This window comes from Symphalangus syndactylus, chromosome 17, assembly GCF_028878055.3.
Source record: "Symphalangus syndactylus isolate Jambi chromosome 17, NHGRI_mSymSyn1-v2.1_pri, whole genome shotgun sequence".
Lineage (NCBI taxonomy): Eukaryota > Metazoa > Chordata > Mammalia > Primates > Hylobatidae > Symphalangus > Symphalangus syndactylus.
The window spans coordinates 83,483,094-83,499,352 of NC_072439.2; the positions used below are offsets into that span (position 1 = coordinate 83,483,094).

At 43.1% G+C, this 16,259-nt stretch overlaps 1 long non-coding RNA gene across 1 annotated transcript; it reads left to right on the plus strand.

The window, feature by feature from the left end:
- Positions 1 to 1,092: 1,092 nt before the first annotated feature.
- On the plus strand, positions 1,093 to 14,912 carry LOC134733134 (uncharacterized). Its single transcript, XR_010116671.1, has 2 exons — positions 1,093 to 1,161; positions 13,793 to 14,912. It is a non-coding gene; the product is annotated as an uncharacterized lncRNA (long non-coding RNA).
- The last annotated feature ends 1,347 nt before the right edge of the window (positions 14,913 to 16,259 follow it).

Sequence of the window (16,259 nt, forward strand, 5' to 3'; positions counted from 1 at the left end):
CTTCTCCATGGGTCTGCTGGCCTCCCCGCCCCCGCTGGACAATGCGTGCTTTGAGACTCGGTGGCCTGCAGGCAGCGGGAGACGAGGGGACTGGGCAGCTTTCCTCCAAGGGGCCCGCAGCTGGGGGAGCGCCAGGCAGGGAGCAGGGACAGGGAGGCGAGCCACGCAGGAAGGAAAACCATAAAAGTGCCATTTTTTCCCTCAGCCCTGCACAGAGGCAGGCTTTGAGGACCTCGGGGCAGGGCAGCTGGGGCGGGGTGGGGTGGAGGTGTTGAGAGGTTTTGCGTGTTCTTTTACCCCCTTTTCCCCCACTGAAACATTTTCTTTCGGCACATAATTATGCACTCTAGATTCTCCAACCTCCTCGCCCTCAATCCTGGTAACCTGGTCTTTGGTTAATAATATCACAACTCGGGACTTTAACGCTCAGACCCCCCCCAGGCCCCAGCCTCGGTATTCTCGGAGCCCTCCACTACTGATACCTCTCACGGAGTGCGGCTCCCCAGGGAAAGCCTCTTGGCCAGGGACTCTGGGACATTACTTTCTAGTTTGTTTTGTTTGTTTTTTGTTTTTCTCCCAGAGACCACCACCACCCTCATCCTCTTCAGGCAGCATTTAGGAGAGGACCTCTGAGATCAGCAGAAGCCCTCAGACGGTTACCATATTGGTGGAAGCGTTTGTCTGATGTTTTAAAACGTATACCAAACGGGGCGTCAGGGCCACGTGCTGTGCCTTCGAAAAGCCGCCGCGGGCCCTGCCTTTCAGAGCTGCGGCAGCCGGGGCTGGCGTGGAGGGGGCGCTGAAACCACCGGCGGGCGTCAGGGGCCAGCGCTGAGCTGCAGATCTGGCCGCAGCGCTGAGTGAAGCGAATTATCTGGAGCGTGTTTGATCTGGGACTGCGTAGTCAGCTTCTGCTTTATTTGTTTGTTTGTAATCTCATATTTAGCAAGCCGGGACGGTGGCAGCAAGGGAGAAAGGACGGGATGGAGGAGGGGGCTTCGCGGTAACCACACCCCTTCCTAATGAGTTAATTTCCATATTTGCGCCTCCCGCATCTAGCGCCCTCTTTTTTTTTTTTTTTTTCTTTCCTGACGCCACTGTGCTGTTGCGTCTTGCGCAGCGCAGACACCTCCACTCTGGATTGAAACGAAAAAGCTCGCGGTAAGAGCAGAAAATTGGTCTATTGATACATTCGCTCCGAGTGTTGATCTTGGCATCACCGGTAGCCAGTTAATTCCCCCACCCCGCCCCCGCCAGTGGGTCGCACGCGGATTGCCGAGGGCTTGCAGGCACTCAGGCAGACGTAGACAGAAACCCACATCGACCCCCGCCTTTCCCCGCCTCCAGCTGTCCGACCCTCAAGTCTTTCTTTTTTACCCAACTCCGGATTATTTTCCCCTTCAAGGTGAGGGCAGTGAGAGAAGCGAGGGCACAGTCCGCATAAAAAGGGGGAAAATAATCGCAAACGAACGAACCAAAAGTGAAAGTTTCAAACTAGATACCAGCCCTGATGAAGAAAAATGTAGTCTCCAACTCGAGGGAGGGTGCTGACCCGAGTGTGGGTACTTAAGAGAAGGAAGGAGGGAAACTGAGGTGGTGAGATTATGTCCACAGTACGAGTCGGTTAAAAGTTGTAGTAAAGAAGTTTTGGGAGGGCCCTCACTAGAAACTCAAGGCGGGTTTCAGCTGATTTAACCTGGTTTCCTACACATTTTTGCGGTGATTCTGCTCTGAAAATTGGCGAAAGAGACAGACCTTTACAATTGCTCACCGCTCCCTGCCCCCACCACCCTGCTTACTTCGCGAAGCGCATTAGGATGTGGGCTCTGGCTTGAGCTCCAGAATAGCTTGCTTGTCAATTGCGAGCTGTAGCAATATCAAAGTGAACTGTCCCAAGTAACTCTTGTCTAGAAGCTGGGAAGAAGCTTAAGCAGCTCGCTTTAATGATGATTTGTAGCTCGGCGAGGGGCACGGACAGCAAACACCCCGCAGGTGTGTGCCGTAACACCATCATCCGGACTTGAATGTAGATTACTCTGGCGATCGTTTGATCGGCCCTTTGAAACCCTTTACAATTGCCTGTGACGAACGGCCAGTCTCAGTTTTTCTCTGAATAATCCCTGAGGGTAAGTCCTCCGGGCTTTTAAAGAGCTCTAGTATTTTTTTTTTTTTTTAAGAATAAAAAGAAAAACGTTCGATTTTAGTTTAGACCTCGTCAACTTTTAGTCGCTAACAGGCATCTCTCAAGCCAGTCAATACTTAATGACCGTTAGTTACCCTTGCTGTCTTCCTAGAAACCGTATACATATGTGTGTATATATGTATGTGTGTGTGTGTATGTACCTACGTACATACTTTGTGTTTATAAAAAGGAGAACAATGCTATTAATTTCATTTTCTTTAGTTTCATTCCTCTTTGCATGTTTATAGAGGTGTGTGGGTGTTTATTATAAACATGCATTATTATTATTAATGCAATTGTTAATCTTGTCTTAATGCCTTCTCTGTTCTCTCTGAATTATACCTATTCAGTGGGAGTTAACGTAAAGGTTAAAGCTTTACAAAGTAAAACTAGAGTTTAACCCCCCTCAGCACCTTCACACCAACCCCTGTCACCAAAATGAAAATGTAGTGCTGTTCAACCTTTAATATTTACTTAGAGTATTTACATAAGGGGAGGGAAATGAACTTTTGTCTGAAACATACAACAAGCGGCACTTTGATTTTATAAAATAAATGTCAACAATTGCCAGGGCTTATCAAACTGGGGTAGGGAGTGGGGGTGGAAGTGCAGTTGGATTAAAGGCCCATTCCTGCCACTTCAGACTACAAAGGGTTACACATAATAAGTGCCGAATTTGCCTATTGCAAAAGTTTTCTTGGTGCTTTCTAAGTCACAACAGGGGAGGGGGAAAGCTGTCGTTTATTATCCAGTTCTGGGCAGGAGCAGACCCCAGTACCAAGGGGCTCTTAGCTTTGGCCGGCAGAAGAGGGGTAGCCTTTCAACAGCAGCCCCCTTTGTTCTCCTGATCTCTTTCCCAATTTCAAGCTTCACTTGCACATCCCAAGTTTATGTGTTAATGACGCTATTACCATCTGGCTCGCCCTACTTTCCAAAAGATATAAATCTCCCAGCTCCATTGCTCGCATTATCATTTAAGTGCCACCATAGCCAGAAGAAAAAGATGCTTTCAAGACTCCAGATTCTCTTGCACTTACTACCCCTGGCATGGCTCTTCCACTATATTTATAGACTATACGTTGGGGGTGTGAGTGCTCCATGAGAGACCTGATTTCCCAAGAGCTGTCCCTCCAAGCCAAAGAAGACATGCTTTTGGGTGAAAAGAAAGGCATCAAATGAATTTTCCCTGAAAACATTTTTGTTTTGTTTGCAGCAAGCAGAATAGTATGTGCCAACATACTTTTACATGCTTGTGGCTTCCTTTCTCTCGCAGGTTTGTAAAAGTTTCGGTGCAACTCCCAGACATTCAAGATGTGCCACTCTTCAACCCTATTTTGAGCAGGAGAATAGATTTGTTTCTCTATAGGAGTGGGGGCAGGGGCGAAGGGAGATAAAAAGAGCCCTGTGAAGCAACTTTTGGGAGCTGGGCATCCCTTCTAAACCCTCACTTTTAGTAGTGCCTGCATAGATGTGTAGGTGTTGTATGATTTACACACTTCTGGTTGTAGATCTAGATCCACTTCTCTCCTTCGATTCTTTCCTGGGCAAAGTAATCGGTGATTTGCGTGTTTTGAGCACAAAAGCTGAGAAAATACGACAAAAGGAGTGGGGCTGGCTTGTGCATGGCTCCACAATGACTCCATTTAACTGGCCAGGTCCGAGTGAATAGAGGAGAGCAGAGTCTGCCTCTAAACGCGTGGGCTTTTGGTTCAGGCCCCTCGCTGATTTGAACAGCTAATTTCCCCTTTGCGGGTTTCTGAACTGTTTGTGCTCTTGGTCCGTCATATGTGGGTGCATCTTTCTCCGTCCGATGCCTGCTCTTCTTCCCACTGTTATCTTCACAGAGGCAAGTTCCACTAAGGTAAGCCAACCCAACAGGTTGGAAGAAGAATTGGAAATATGAACTTCCCAGGATCTTAAGGGAAGCTCTTAAAATCAACAGGATTTGAGCAGCATACCCCTGCCCCCTTAAAAAAAAAAAAAGTCAAACAGAGAAAGCATCTTTAAGGAAAAATATATTCTTTTTGAGGAATAACAAAATCACTTATTATATATTCCTAATACTTGGTATGAACTGAGCACAGAAGGTGTCCACAATAGTGATTAATTTATATCACACTCATGTAGCTGTCTGCATGCAAAAGCCACATTTTTCTTTCTAGTTCACTTTCCTGCTTTTTTCCCCCAAACTCAAACAAGATCTTGTTTAGAAATTTGTATCCCTACTTTTTTCCTCTTGAGAACATTATCAAGTTGATATGAACAAATCGCAGAGGATATACCGTTTAAGTAAGATGCACTTTTAATCACTGATCATTAAAATGGTTATGTTAAATATACTCAATTACATGCATGACTTAACTCTAACAGTACTTCCTATTCTCCCAGCTGCTCACGTATTCCTCAACGATAGTCTGTGGTAGAAACTTGATTATGCTGAATCCATACATTTCGATGGATTTCATCAGCCTAATTAATGCCTCAGTGTGGTCCTGGGGTCTGAATGAACCCTTTACTATCGTTTGAGGTTAAAGGCAGTGTTGGAACGTAGAAGGATTTTTTTTTTCCTTAGTTACTCCCGGGGTACTTAGGGATTCCATTAAGCAAGGTGGATAGCAGTTGTTAAACAGACTACGTGAAACAAGAAAACCCATCCAAATGGCAGAAAAGTGGGGCTAATTCTTCATTCTTATTTCACACCAACACTTTTGGATTCCATAGACAATCTCCAAATATTTAGTAAAGTGGAAATTACCATCTTCCGTTATATCTTAAAACTTCACTGAGAAGGAGGAGTTGAAAATAGATTTACAACTGATGGCTAAATTCATTTGGTTTTACTCTTCAAGGCTGTCCCTGCTCCTTCTCTTCCTGTTCCCATAACTTTTAGACTACTTGCCCCCTCAATTTCAACTTTCATCTTTCACAAGGAAGCACTCATGGCTGGTATTCAACAGAAACTCAAGTCACCCCCAAGTGGGTGACTACATTTTGTCTTTTCAGGTGTAAATTAACATCTGAATACATCTCAACCTTACTGACCCCTACCACCACCACCAATCCTGCCTCAGCAGAGTTGCGGCTAATCTGTACCTCCACAAATGGCAGGGTAGATAGAAGTCAAATTTCCCAAACTCCATCCCCCAACAGGAAGACCAAAAAGTGCTTGTATTGCCTACGAGATAAATCCTGATATTTGCACATGTCTAATGAAACACTTGTGGAAGAATACCTTTCAAGACATGTTTCCTTGGTGGTCAAGAAGAAATAGAAAGAGGAAGAAAAAAAAAGAGATGAAGGTATCTTGATTCTTTAAGAAATGTTGCAACTCTGACTTTGAGTCCCTGAGGACAAACTGTTCACCCAGCAGAACTTCCTTCATGCAAGAGATCCACTGACCCAGCCCTTAGTTGCAGAAGGGCAACACCATATGTCCATAGAGATCTGATGGAACTGGAAGGATTTTAGACCTATAACCAAATTACTACCTTGGAACTTTGTGCTTGTTATGTTAATGTAACGATTTCTGTAGTGAGGGTATATTGTAAGGTTGGAAATTACGTTTTTATAATGCTTTGTGTAATGACAGACGTTACATAGAAGAGACACATGTGCCAGGATTGGTGACATAGTACTTTTGTTTTTGAGATGGAGTTTTGCTCTTGTTGCCCAGGCTGGAGTGCAATGGTGCAGTCTCGGCTCACTGCAACCTCCGCCTCCTGGGTACAAGTGATTCTCCTGCTTCATCCTCCCAAGTAGCTGGGATTACAGGCACCTGCCACCATACCTGGCTAATTTTTTTGTATTTTTAGTAGAGACGGGGTTTCACCATGTTGGCCAGGCTGGTCTTGGACTCCTGACCTCAGGTGATTCGCCAGCCTCGGCCTCCCAAAATGCTGGGATTACAGGCATGAGCCACCGCACCTGGCCAGTGGCACAGTACTGACAAACACTGGAGGGCATTTAAATAGATAAATGTAGACCTAGATATGTTTCTAAAATTAAGCTGAGAATGAGTTCATGGAACTAGGTAACAAAGCAGATGCTGCTGGCCAGACCATTGCAAGGGTTAAGATGGTCTTGCAGCCCCCACCTTTTCACTCAGATCTAGTGGAGTAGCAGCATAGCACATTGCTCAATCCTTTGGGATAGATTCCTAGGGAAAGAAAAAAAGAGACTGCTTCATAAATAGTACTGCAAGCAAGCAGTTATCTCCAGCTAATGGTTTCTGTAGTGTTAAGGTTAGATTGCAGAGGGTCAGAGAAAGCAATATTTCCTGTTGGGGGTAGAGGAGAGAGAAAGTGTGTACAAGTATGAAGTATGTAAAGAAAGAAACCTTTTTTTTTTTTTTTTTTCTGAGGCGGAGTCTCGCTCTGTTGCCCAGGCTGGAGTGCAGTGGCACGATCTTGGCTCACCACAACCTCCACCTCTCAAATTCAAGGGATTCTCCTGCCTCAGGCTCCTGAGTAGCTGAGATTACAGGCTCCCACCTCCATGCTCAGCTAATTTGTTTGTATTTTGTATTTATTATGATTATTATTATTATTATTGTTTTGAGACAGAGTCTCGTTCTGCCGGCCAGGCTAGAGTACAGTGGCATGATCTCGGCTCACTGCAACCTCCGTTTCCCGTGCTCACGCGATTCTCCTGTCTCAGCCTCCCGAGTAGCTGGGATTACAGGCATGTGCCACCACGACCAGCTAATTTTTGTATTTTTAGTAGAGACGGGGTTTCACCATGTTGGCCAGGCTGGTCTCGAACTCCTGACCTCAGGTAATCCACCCGCCTCGGCCTCCCAAAGTGCTGGGATTACAGGCGTGAGCCACCACGCCCAGCCTGACCCTAAAATATTAGAGCCATATATGCTGGGGTTATCAGTACATCCCTTATATTCAGTGCTCCATGTCTCTGTGCTATGTGATTAAGAATGCAAGCAAATCATCAAACTTGCAGTATTGACCTTATGTGATTTATATCTTGGAAATCGAGGACAAGATAGCTTAATACGGCACATTTACAAAAATTAAATATAACTCTTCAGTGTATAAGACTGGGCTGGGTTTAATCATTTCCCTTAATTGTAAACAAGGCAAATTCACACACTGATCAAGCATCCAAGAAGTGAACGTGTTTTCATCAGTCACCTCTCCTTGATGGATAATCAGAGGTCAGCCACTCCCAGCCTGGATATTATGTGCCTAGTTCTTACCTTCTCTATTCCACCTCCACAAATGACAGCTGCTTCAGAAATAACTAACTTGGTTCCTGGATAGGTTTGGGGCTCTTTGGCATGACATAATTTCCAAATGTCAACTTACAGCTATGGAGAAGCCTGTGGACTACGATAATGGATAAACTCTCCTGTGTTAACAGGAGAGTTTAGAGCTAGAACAAGGTTGCCAAAAAATAGCCTCAGTGGGTTGGGAGCTTCTAAGATCTTGAGAAATGAAGCCAATTTGAAATGTTGGCTTTTTATATTAGTCCAAGTTGTCCCATTTTCTTCTAGAGTTGAATAAAAGCAAAATACCTGGCCTGATGCAGTGGTTCCCTGATGAGAGTCGAACTAATTAGAGGTGGTGTTTCTTGGTTCAGCCCAAAGATCCTACTGATGGTAGAAGTAGGAGATGCAGCCTCCAACAGCTTTAGTTTTAGACAAGTTTTACACAGGCCGAGCGCAGTGGCTCACGCCTGTAATCCCAGCACTTTGGGAGGCCTAGGCGGGTGGATCACGAGGTCAGGAGTTCAAGATCAGCCTGGCCAATGTGGTGAAACCCCGTCTCTACTAAAAAATAAAAAAATTAGCTGGGCGTGTTGGTGGGTGCCCGTAATCCCAGCTACTCAGGAGGCTGAGGCAGAAGAATCACTTGAAACCAGAAGGCGGAGGTTGCAGTGAGCCGAGATTGTGCCACTGCACTGTAGCCTGGGTGAAAAAGCAAAACTCCGCCTCAAAAAAAAAAAGTTTTACACATCCATTCTTTGAAGTTATAAACTGAATCTGTGTCACTTAGGTTGCTATCGTCTGATTCCCTCTAGTGCATTTCTTTGTATGGATGAACCCATGCAGGCAAAGTGTAACTAACTGTAATATTTAATACATAAACTCTCTGACAGAGCAAATGGATAAATCAGAATATTTTTACATTTGGTGTGTACATAATTCACAGTATGACAAGGTCATAAGAATTTTTAGCAAGGTTCTTTTGAAATAAATTAAGGTATTTACTACATAATCTAATCTACCAAGTGGGGTAGATTTTAGGGTAGGGCCACCCAGTGACACCTTAAAAAATGCCCTCGGTGAAACGAGTCATTAGTTTAAGAGTAGCAGAGTAGTGTATTATAGATAGAAGTGGAGAGGATACAGATATGGATACATCTTCCTCATGCTCTCATGTGATATGGTAGCATTTGTGTGTGGCCGATTGTAGAGACAATGCTGAGAGTTCAGCAAGAAACGGTGGCATTAGGCCGGGCGCGGTGGCTCACGCCTGTAATCCCAGCACTTTGGGAGGTTGAGGCGGGCGGATCATGAGGTCAGGAGATCGAGACCATCCTGGCTAACACGGTGAAACCCCGTCTCTACTAAAAATACAAAAAATTAGCCGGGCGAGGTGGCGGGCACCCGTAGTTCCAGCTACTCGGGAGGCTGAGCCAGGAGAATGGCATGAACCCCCGGGGGGGCGGAGCCTGCAGTGAGCCGAAATGGTGCCACTGCACTCCAGCCTGGGTGATAGCAAGACTCCATCTCCAAAAAAAAGAAACGGTGGCATTGAGGCAGAGAAATAGCTTGCTGTCATTTTATGGGTTCATGTTATTTATGATCAGATGCCATTCAGTTTCTTCTGAGCTGAAGGATTTATCTACTGCAGAAACCCTGCTCATGTTGATGGGAATGATCTAAAGCTTCAAAGGCCAGGTTTTGAGATTGTTGGGCATTTAGTTTCAGATTTGGACTCTAAAATCCAAGCCTGAATTTCTTATGGGTTTGGGGAAGAAAACACTTAATTTGAAATTCTGATATGAACTGTATGGCAGCAAACTTAGTTGAGCTTAGAAACAGCTTTGAATCTGAGAGACCAATACGCTGGCTCTTAAATTACTTATTTATGGAAGAAAAAAAAGGCAACACCTGGTCTCTAACCAGGAGAAAAGCCTATTGGAAGTATTTCAGTCATTCTCAGCAGATCAGTCCTCAGCAGTTCTTAGAGACCACAATATTTAAAGCCGTCTGGGTAGTTCTGGTCTCATGTCATCCAAACAGCACATTTTCAAACCCTGAAATGCCAGATCGAGTTATTTCTGTGGCAGAGGGTTGCTTAGGATCTGTGACAGCTGAGATTTTCCTATCGATTATGTGACAATGCAGTTCATCTATAGAGTTCAGAGAAATTAGAAAAGCCTCCAGTTTGACAAGAAGACCCTTAATTCAAGTGCTGTGTTGTATTTAAATGCAGAAATCAAAATTCAACTTAGAGAAAATGGAAGAGTGAATTAAATTTTGAACCCAAACTTCTGTAGCTAAATCAACCTCCTAGGAGGGCTGTGACTAATAATTTAATTTGAAGCATTATGATTGGGTAACTGGATTTGTAAACTAGGCAAGAAATCATATCTTATATAATAAATGCATATTTAGATCCATATATGTGTTTAAAATTGCTCCTAAATTTAAAGCACGGAGTGAATCTAAAACAGGAAAGACAAATCAAAAAGCACTCTTGTGACTGTGTGTGCTGGGGGACAGACAGAGGCGGGTGATTATAGAAGCACTAACCTGCAAACACCTTGAAAGATGTCTTTCAGATGTGTCTTAAGTTCTTAAATGATATAATATGCATGCATTTTTCAAATGCATTCACAGGTAAAAATATTCTTTTTTATATTATTAATTCTTTATCTGTCACAGAATATGTACAGGTATACAGAAGTAACTAGATGTCCAATACATTCCAGGGGCCCAGGATTTCAATCAAAAGCAAACCTGGGTAATGTGACTGTAAATCAAGGGTGCTTGAGACCACAGACACACACACCCAGAAGGGTTAACTGGAGGAGAGGGAAGAGAGAAGCTCCTCTGTGCAGTTTATGTGAGTGACAGGAAGAAAGGGAGCAAGAGCTAGAGCAGGCAAGCAGGCGCCCTGCAGTCCTCACACTGAACGCATTCCCTTGTTGTGGGGGGACACAATGGGAAAACTGCAGCCTAGGCTGTGGCCTGCACCTTGCCCACCCAGCCAGCAGCTCTTCTCCCATCTGGTTGTTTATTGCCTGAAAGTCATTCAGCATGTTGAAGGTGCGATTATCGACAATTTGTCAGTCTGAATTTGTTGCTGGCAATAACTTTTTTGTGAAGTTTCACTCTCAGGCACTTGAGTTTTGGGATTAGAAAACTGGTGATGGGGAACATTATCCTGTGGTCTGCTTTTCATTTAGACACAGCCCAGGCAGACAGAAGGAAACGGAGCATTAATCCAACTGCAGTCACCCTAAAGTACAGGCCATTTGGATCCAGAAAAGAAACTGGTTCCTTCTACAAGCTCTCCTGTTCTCCCTGGGGCCCTTCACAGCCCCCTTGTCTACATTGTGGCTGTGCTTTCCCTGGTGAGCAATTATGCATAAGAAGTAGGGGATCCTCCATATTCTGCCCAACCACCCCCTCATCCTTCACAAAAGTTAACGTCTTGGGCCTACAATTCACTTGGGCAGCCTGGAACTGAGACTCTGAAGGTGTAAGTCTTTTCGTTTTGTTTTGTGTGCTTTTAGTTTTCTGTTTGTGGATGTGGGTCCTGAATCAGCGCCCTCAAAGTTGAAACCTTCACCTTTTTGTCCAACCTCTTCCCTTCCTCTCATCGGGGGTGGAGGAAGACGGTGGCTGAAAAGCAGGCCGTCCCTTGGATAGGGCAGCTGGGACAGCTGCTCCGGAGCAGCTGCTGTACCTCACCCTTATTTCCTGACAATCATTAAAATTCAATTTCAAAGTTTCTGTCTTTAACAATTTCCTAAGGGGCTTATGAAGGATGCCAAAAGGGTGGGCCTCCTTTCCAGTGGCAGTGCTTTGGCAGCAAGTAGACACTGGTCAGGTTGCCTGAGGCTGTGCCCTTCTCACAATAGTCCTGTGGAGAGTGTCTAGAATGGAACACTGCAGGAACAGCTCTGGGAAAGTTTTAAGGTGGGCCAAGAAGTGGACAAGACCAGCAGCTCTTCCCTTAATCAGCATTGCTCCTGAAGTACAGCATTCCTGATCCTAGGGTAGAGCTCAAGTACAAACCTAGGGGAAAGTTCTCATACTTTTATCTAATAATTCCTTATTTTCTTTTCTGCTCAGCTCACCAACTTCTCAAACCTTGATTCTAAAAAGAAAAATAGGCCGGGCGCAGTGGCTCACGCCTGTAATCTCAGCACTTTGGGAGGCTGAGGCGGGTGGATCACTTGAGGTCAGGAGTTCGAGACCAGCCTGGCCAAAATGGTGAAACCCCGTCTCTACTAAAAATATAAAAATTAGCCGGGTGTGGTGGTGCATGCCTGTAGTCTGACCTACTCAGGAGGCTGAGGCAGGAGAATCGCTTGAACTCGGGAGGCGGAGTTCCAGTGAGCCAAGATCGTGCCATTGCACTCCAGCCTGAGCTACAGAGTGAGACTTGGTCTAAATAAAAAGAAAAATAAAAAAAAATTTGTATATCTGAAAGTTCCCTTCTATCAAGAAGCTTTCCTTAACACCTCTTTTTCCTTTGGTTGGGGAAGTCTTCTATTGGGCCAAGGCAAGACAACTAAATATTTTGAGAAATGGAAAAATACATGTAAATGTACAGCCTAGGTAGCTGAGCCTCATCTGCACATTTTGAGTGAAGGTTGCCCAGCAAATGCTATTCAGACTCACCCTCAGAGGAGTTTCTCATTCCCTGCTCCCAAAATTTAACATGTGATTAGTACCAAAACATGCCTCCCTTAACTAATACCCTCTTGAATCTATGGAACGGAAACAGCATTTCTTTGAAATTCTAGATGGGAGTTAAGGACTACCTGACGACTCTTGCCTTCACCTCGTAATCAAGTATAACTATCTCATTAAACACCCCCCTCCTTCCCTAGAGAGCCACTGATTGGCCCCTCAGCATACCTAGTACTTTTCCTTCTCTTCTCAAATTCTCATCCCTTACCCTTTTCTCCTTTGGAGACCTCTGGCAAATTTTCAGAATTAAATCATGATTTTTTTCGAAATGCCATGACAAGTTAGAAAGGGAACTTTGAGACAGCACTAGAAATACACTAATAGGGAGTACTATTACAAGGCTGGGCGCGGTGGCTCACGCCTGTAATCCCAGCACTTTGGGAGGAGGCCGAGGCAGGTGGATCACCTGAGGACAAGAGTTTAAGACCAGCCTGGCCAACGTGGAGAAACCTCGTCTCTACTACAGATATAAAAATTAGTTGGGCATGGTGGCACGCACCTGTAATCCTAGCTACTTGGGAGGCTGAGGGAGGAGAATCGCTTGAACCCAGGAAGCAGAGGCTGTAGTGAGCCAAGCTCATGCCACTACACTCCAGCCTGGGCAACGGAGCTAGACTCTGACTTAAAAAAAAAAAAAAGTACCATTACAACTGAATGCAGTAGATGGCAGTTTGGGATATCAGCAATTAATTGCATATTTTTATACAGTCTTTTTTTAACTTCATTTTTAAGATCCATTGATCCTAATAGATACAAGTTAAACCTGAAGTAAATTAGAGCAACGTTAAAGAAAAACTAGATGAAGCCCTTCCTGGACTGGCAGCCCTGCTGTCTTACGTAGCTCACGGTTATTTGAATAGACTCTTTCATAATACTGGTAGCAGAGACAGACCAACACCAAAGCCCCACTTCTTGTTACTTAATCACAAACCTGGCAGAATGGCGACTCCATACCTACAAAAACTAGTCAGTGCTTATTAACCGCAACAGATGGGTAAAAACAATTAGCTGGACAAATAATATTAACAAGACGCCCTTGTTACCATAAGACACAAGTTCCTGAGTAATTCGAAGCTTCCAATAGCACATTTCTGCTTATGTCATACCTAAAGTTGTTTCCTGGAAGTGAAATTTGAATCATTTGCAATCATTTTATATCCTTGCCCCAGAATGACTCTGTCTCTAAGGCTTTGAATATATCTACTACTATGGGCTTTTAATATTCTCTACCCTAGTGAAAAGGCTACATATTATAGTAGAGAAGATACTAGGTTAGAAATGCCAACCAGGATCTAGGTTCTAGTTCTGACGTCTAACTAGTATTTTGTATGTAAGGCAGTTCATGCTTCTGGCCTTCAGATTTTGCATATGTAAAGTAAAAACATGAGAATAGATAATCTCTTAGATTCTTCATTCTGTACTTTTGTAACATATTTGTGAATTTTCAACCTAAGATCCAGATCCATAAATTTCTGAATAAAATACCTATTTATTTCATAGTCCTTTTAGTAAAAATTTATGCAAAAGACTGAAAAAATGATTTTTGGTCTTCTCTGGGAGAGATTCTGAACTGGACTGGAGGAAACCAAGCTAAGAGACTTAGCATTGTTTTCTTTTGTACAAATGAACCATTGCCTTATACTTTAACTTTTTTTCCTTTTCAGATCCAACTTAGAAATAATGTTTCATTCAAGATAATGCTCGTGGTTTAGGAGGTTGTGACCTGGCTTGCGTCATTTTAAGACTTCTATCATCTGTTTTCAAAACCCAAGGAGGACCTCATTTTCTGTGTGATAGTTCCTCATGCTTTGCCAGCCACTGGGTCTTTAAGGAAGCTTGCCAAGAGTTCCCGGCTGGGAAGGACAGTTCGAGTTCATCATAGACAATGAGCTGGCACCACATTTTAAGTGACTCACCAACCTGGTTGCCCACTTCAAAATGTCAAGAACCATACTATCTAACTGAAAGAACTGTGTTTTAGCAAAGCGTAATTGGATCTCCTGGCAGGATCATCTCAAACTGTGTCTCCGACCTTGCCTTTCAGTGGCTGTTTTGAGCACAAGAGGAGAAAGGAAATGATTCCTGAATTATTTCTTGTTTTTAAAAATTAAGATTAATTAATACTTGGTTTTATGTTCATTCCATTGTAGGAACTTAATGATTATTACAAAACAGTCAAAATAGGTCATAGCAAAATGAACATTTAAGATTAGGTTAAAACATTCCTCTGAAATTTTAGTATTCACTTTTGAAGTGTCAATTACTATATTTTTGTAATTTCTCATTTTTTTCTTGGCTTAGAGTCAAGATGAAAAATGATATTTGAATCAAAGACATTGTTTTGTTATATAGCCACTCTGTAAAATGCAAATCCACCCTCCCCTCACCAATGCTTCACTATTTGTGCACACACACACACACAGACATACACAGAACCAGCACCCAAATGGTAGAGGAGGTCCTTTTGAGACTTCTAGGACCTGGATCATGTAAGCAGTAGATGAGAAAATGAAGTAAGAGGTATAGAGCAATAACAATAAAAGTCAATGATTTCATTTTACAAAAAAGTTATTATGTAGTACTCAGATATTTTTAAAAGCCAGTATTATTATGACTAAAGTATATTATACTTCTAAATTATTATGATTCTCATCTAATTTCAAGCCACACATAGGAGCCATTTGAAAGCATTTTGTATTACAACCTATCAACAAAAATCAACTAATAGTTTTATAATGTGCATAGGTTTACCCCATGGGGAATTAAAATTTTTATCTGCAAGTATTTCTATTGTTGTGAGACTTTAGGACAAGACAACATTTGGTATTAACATAGAAGAATATTCTATGGCTTTTTTAGCTTTTTTTTTTTTTTTTTTTTTTTTTTTGAGATGGAGTCTCGCTCTGTTGCCCAGGCTGGAGTGCAGTGGCGCAATCTCGGCTCACTGCAAGCTCCGCCTCCCGGGTTCACGCCATTCTCCTGCCTCAGCCTCCCGAGTAGCTGGGACTACAAGCGCCTGCCACCACGCCCGGCTAATTTTTTGTATTTTTAGTAGAGACGGGGTTTCACCGTGGTCTCGATCTCCTGACCTCGTGATCCGCCCGCCTCGGCCTCCCAAAGTGCTGGGATTACAAGCGTGAACCACCGCACCCGGCGGCTTTTTTAGCTTTAAAGTTCATTACTCTACAATAAAGTACATGTGGTATTTTTTTCTTCCCAGTGTTCTCTTATATGTAGGGTATTTTCGGTTGTTGCTTTTAATGTATATATTATTTTTATTAAGTCATTTGGTAAAAGATAAGACATATACTAATAGACCCTTGCTTTTCTCCTAATTTAATTATTTCAAGTCAAGCAAAATTGGGCACTTTTCTTTCAGGAAAAAAAAATATTGAGCATGATTTTGAGGCAAAAATGATTGTTTACAGCATATTTTCTCTAATAGACTAACATTTATGATGGATCTTATTTCAAAGTTGATTATTCTCAAAGAAAAGTAGAGATACTAGAATTTCCAAGTAAATTGCATTGTTTTAAAAAGTACTTTAATGCATTGTTCACATTGTTGCCAGCTATTGACCAAAAAAGAGTAGAAGAAAAAAGAAACAAAAAAAGTAGTATCTGCTCCAAACGTCAAGTTTTGCAGTTTGAAAGACTTGTACATTCTAATTGTTTTTTTCTTTTTTGGAAAGAAGTAGTAATTAATACCAAAGGCATAGACAATTTAGGGCCATAACCTCCCTTCCCCCCTCCCCACCTTTTTTTTTTTTTTTTTTTTTTAACTTTAACCATGATAGGCATCTCTGCAAGGTAGGTTTTAACATATTTTTTTCCTAATTTTTTTCCCTCCATTCAGTAAGAAGGATAAGCTTTTAGAGTACCCAGTCACCGTGGTAACTGCCAAAAAAATTCTCCTGAAGTTTGAAGAGGTCAGCTAGCAGGGTCAACAACCCTGGCCTCTCTCTGAGCTCGGTCTAGCATGCCCCAGCCTGCGGTTGGAGTGTCAGGCCAGATCTGACCCTGGGAGGTGGACCATTCTGGCTCTGATATAAATTTTTTGAGTCAGTTCATGGCCTGGACTCTCCAGGTGGCCTCCAAAATCGATTTTGACCCCCTGACCCTGTCTCACGG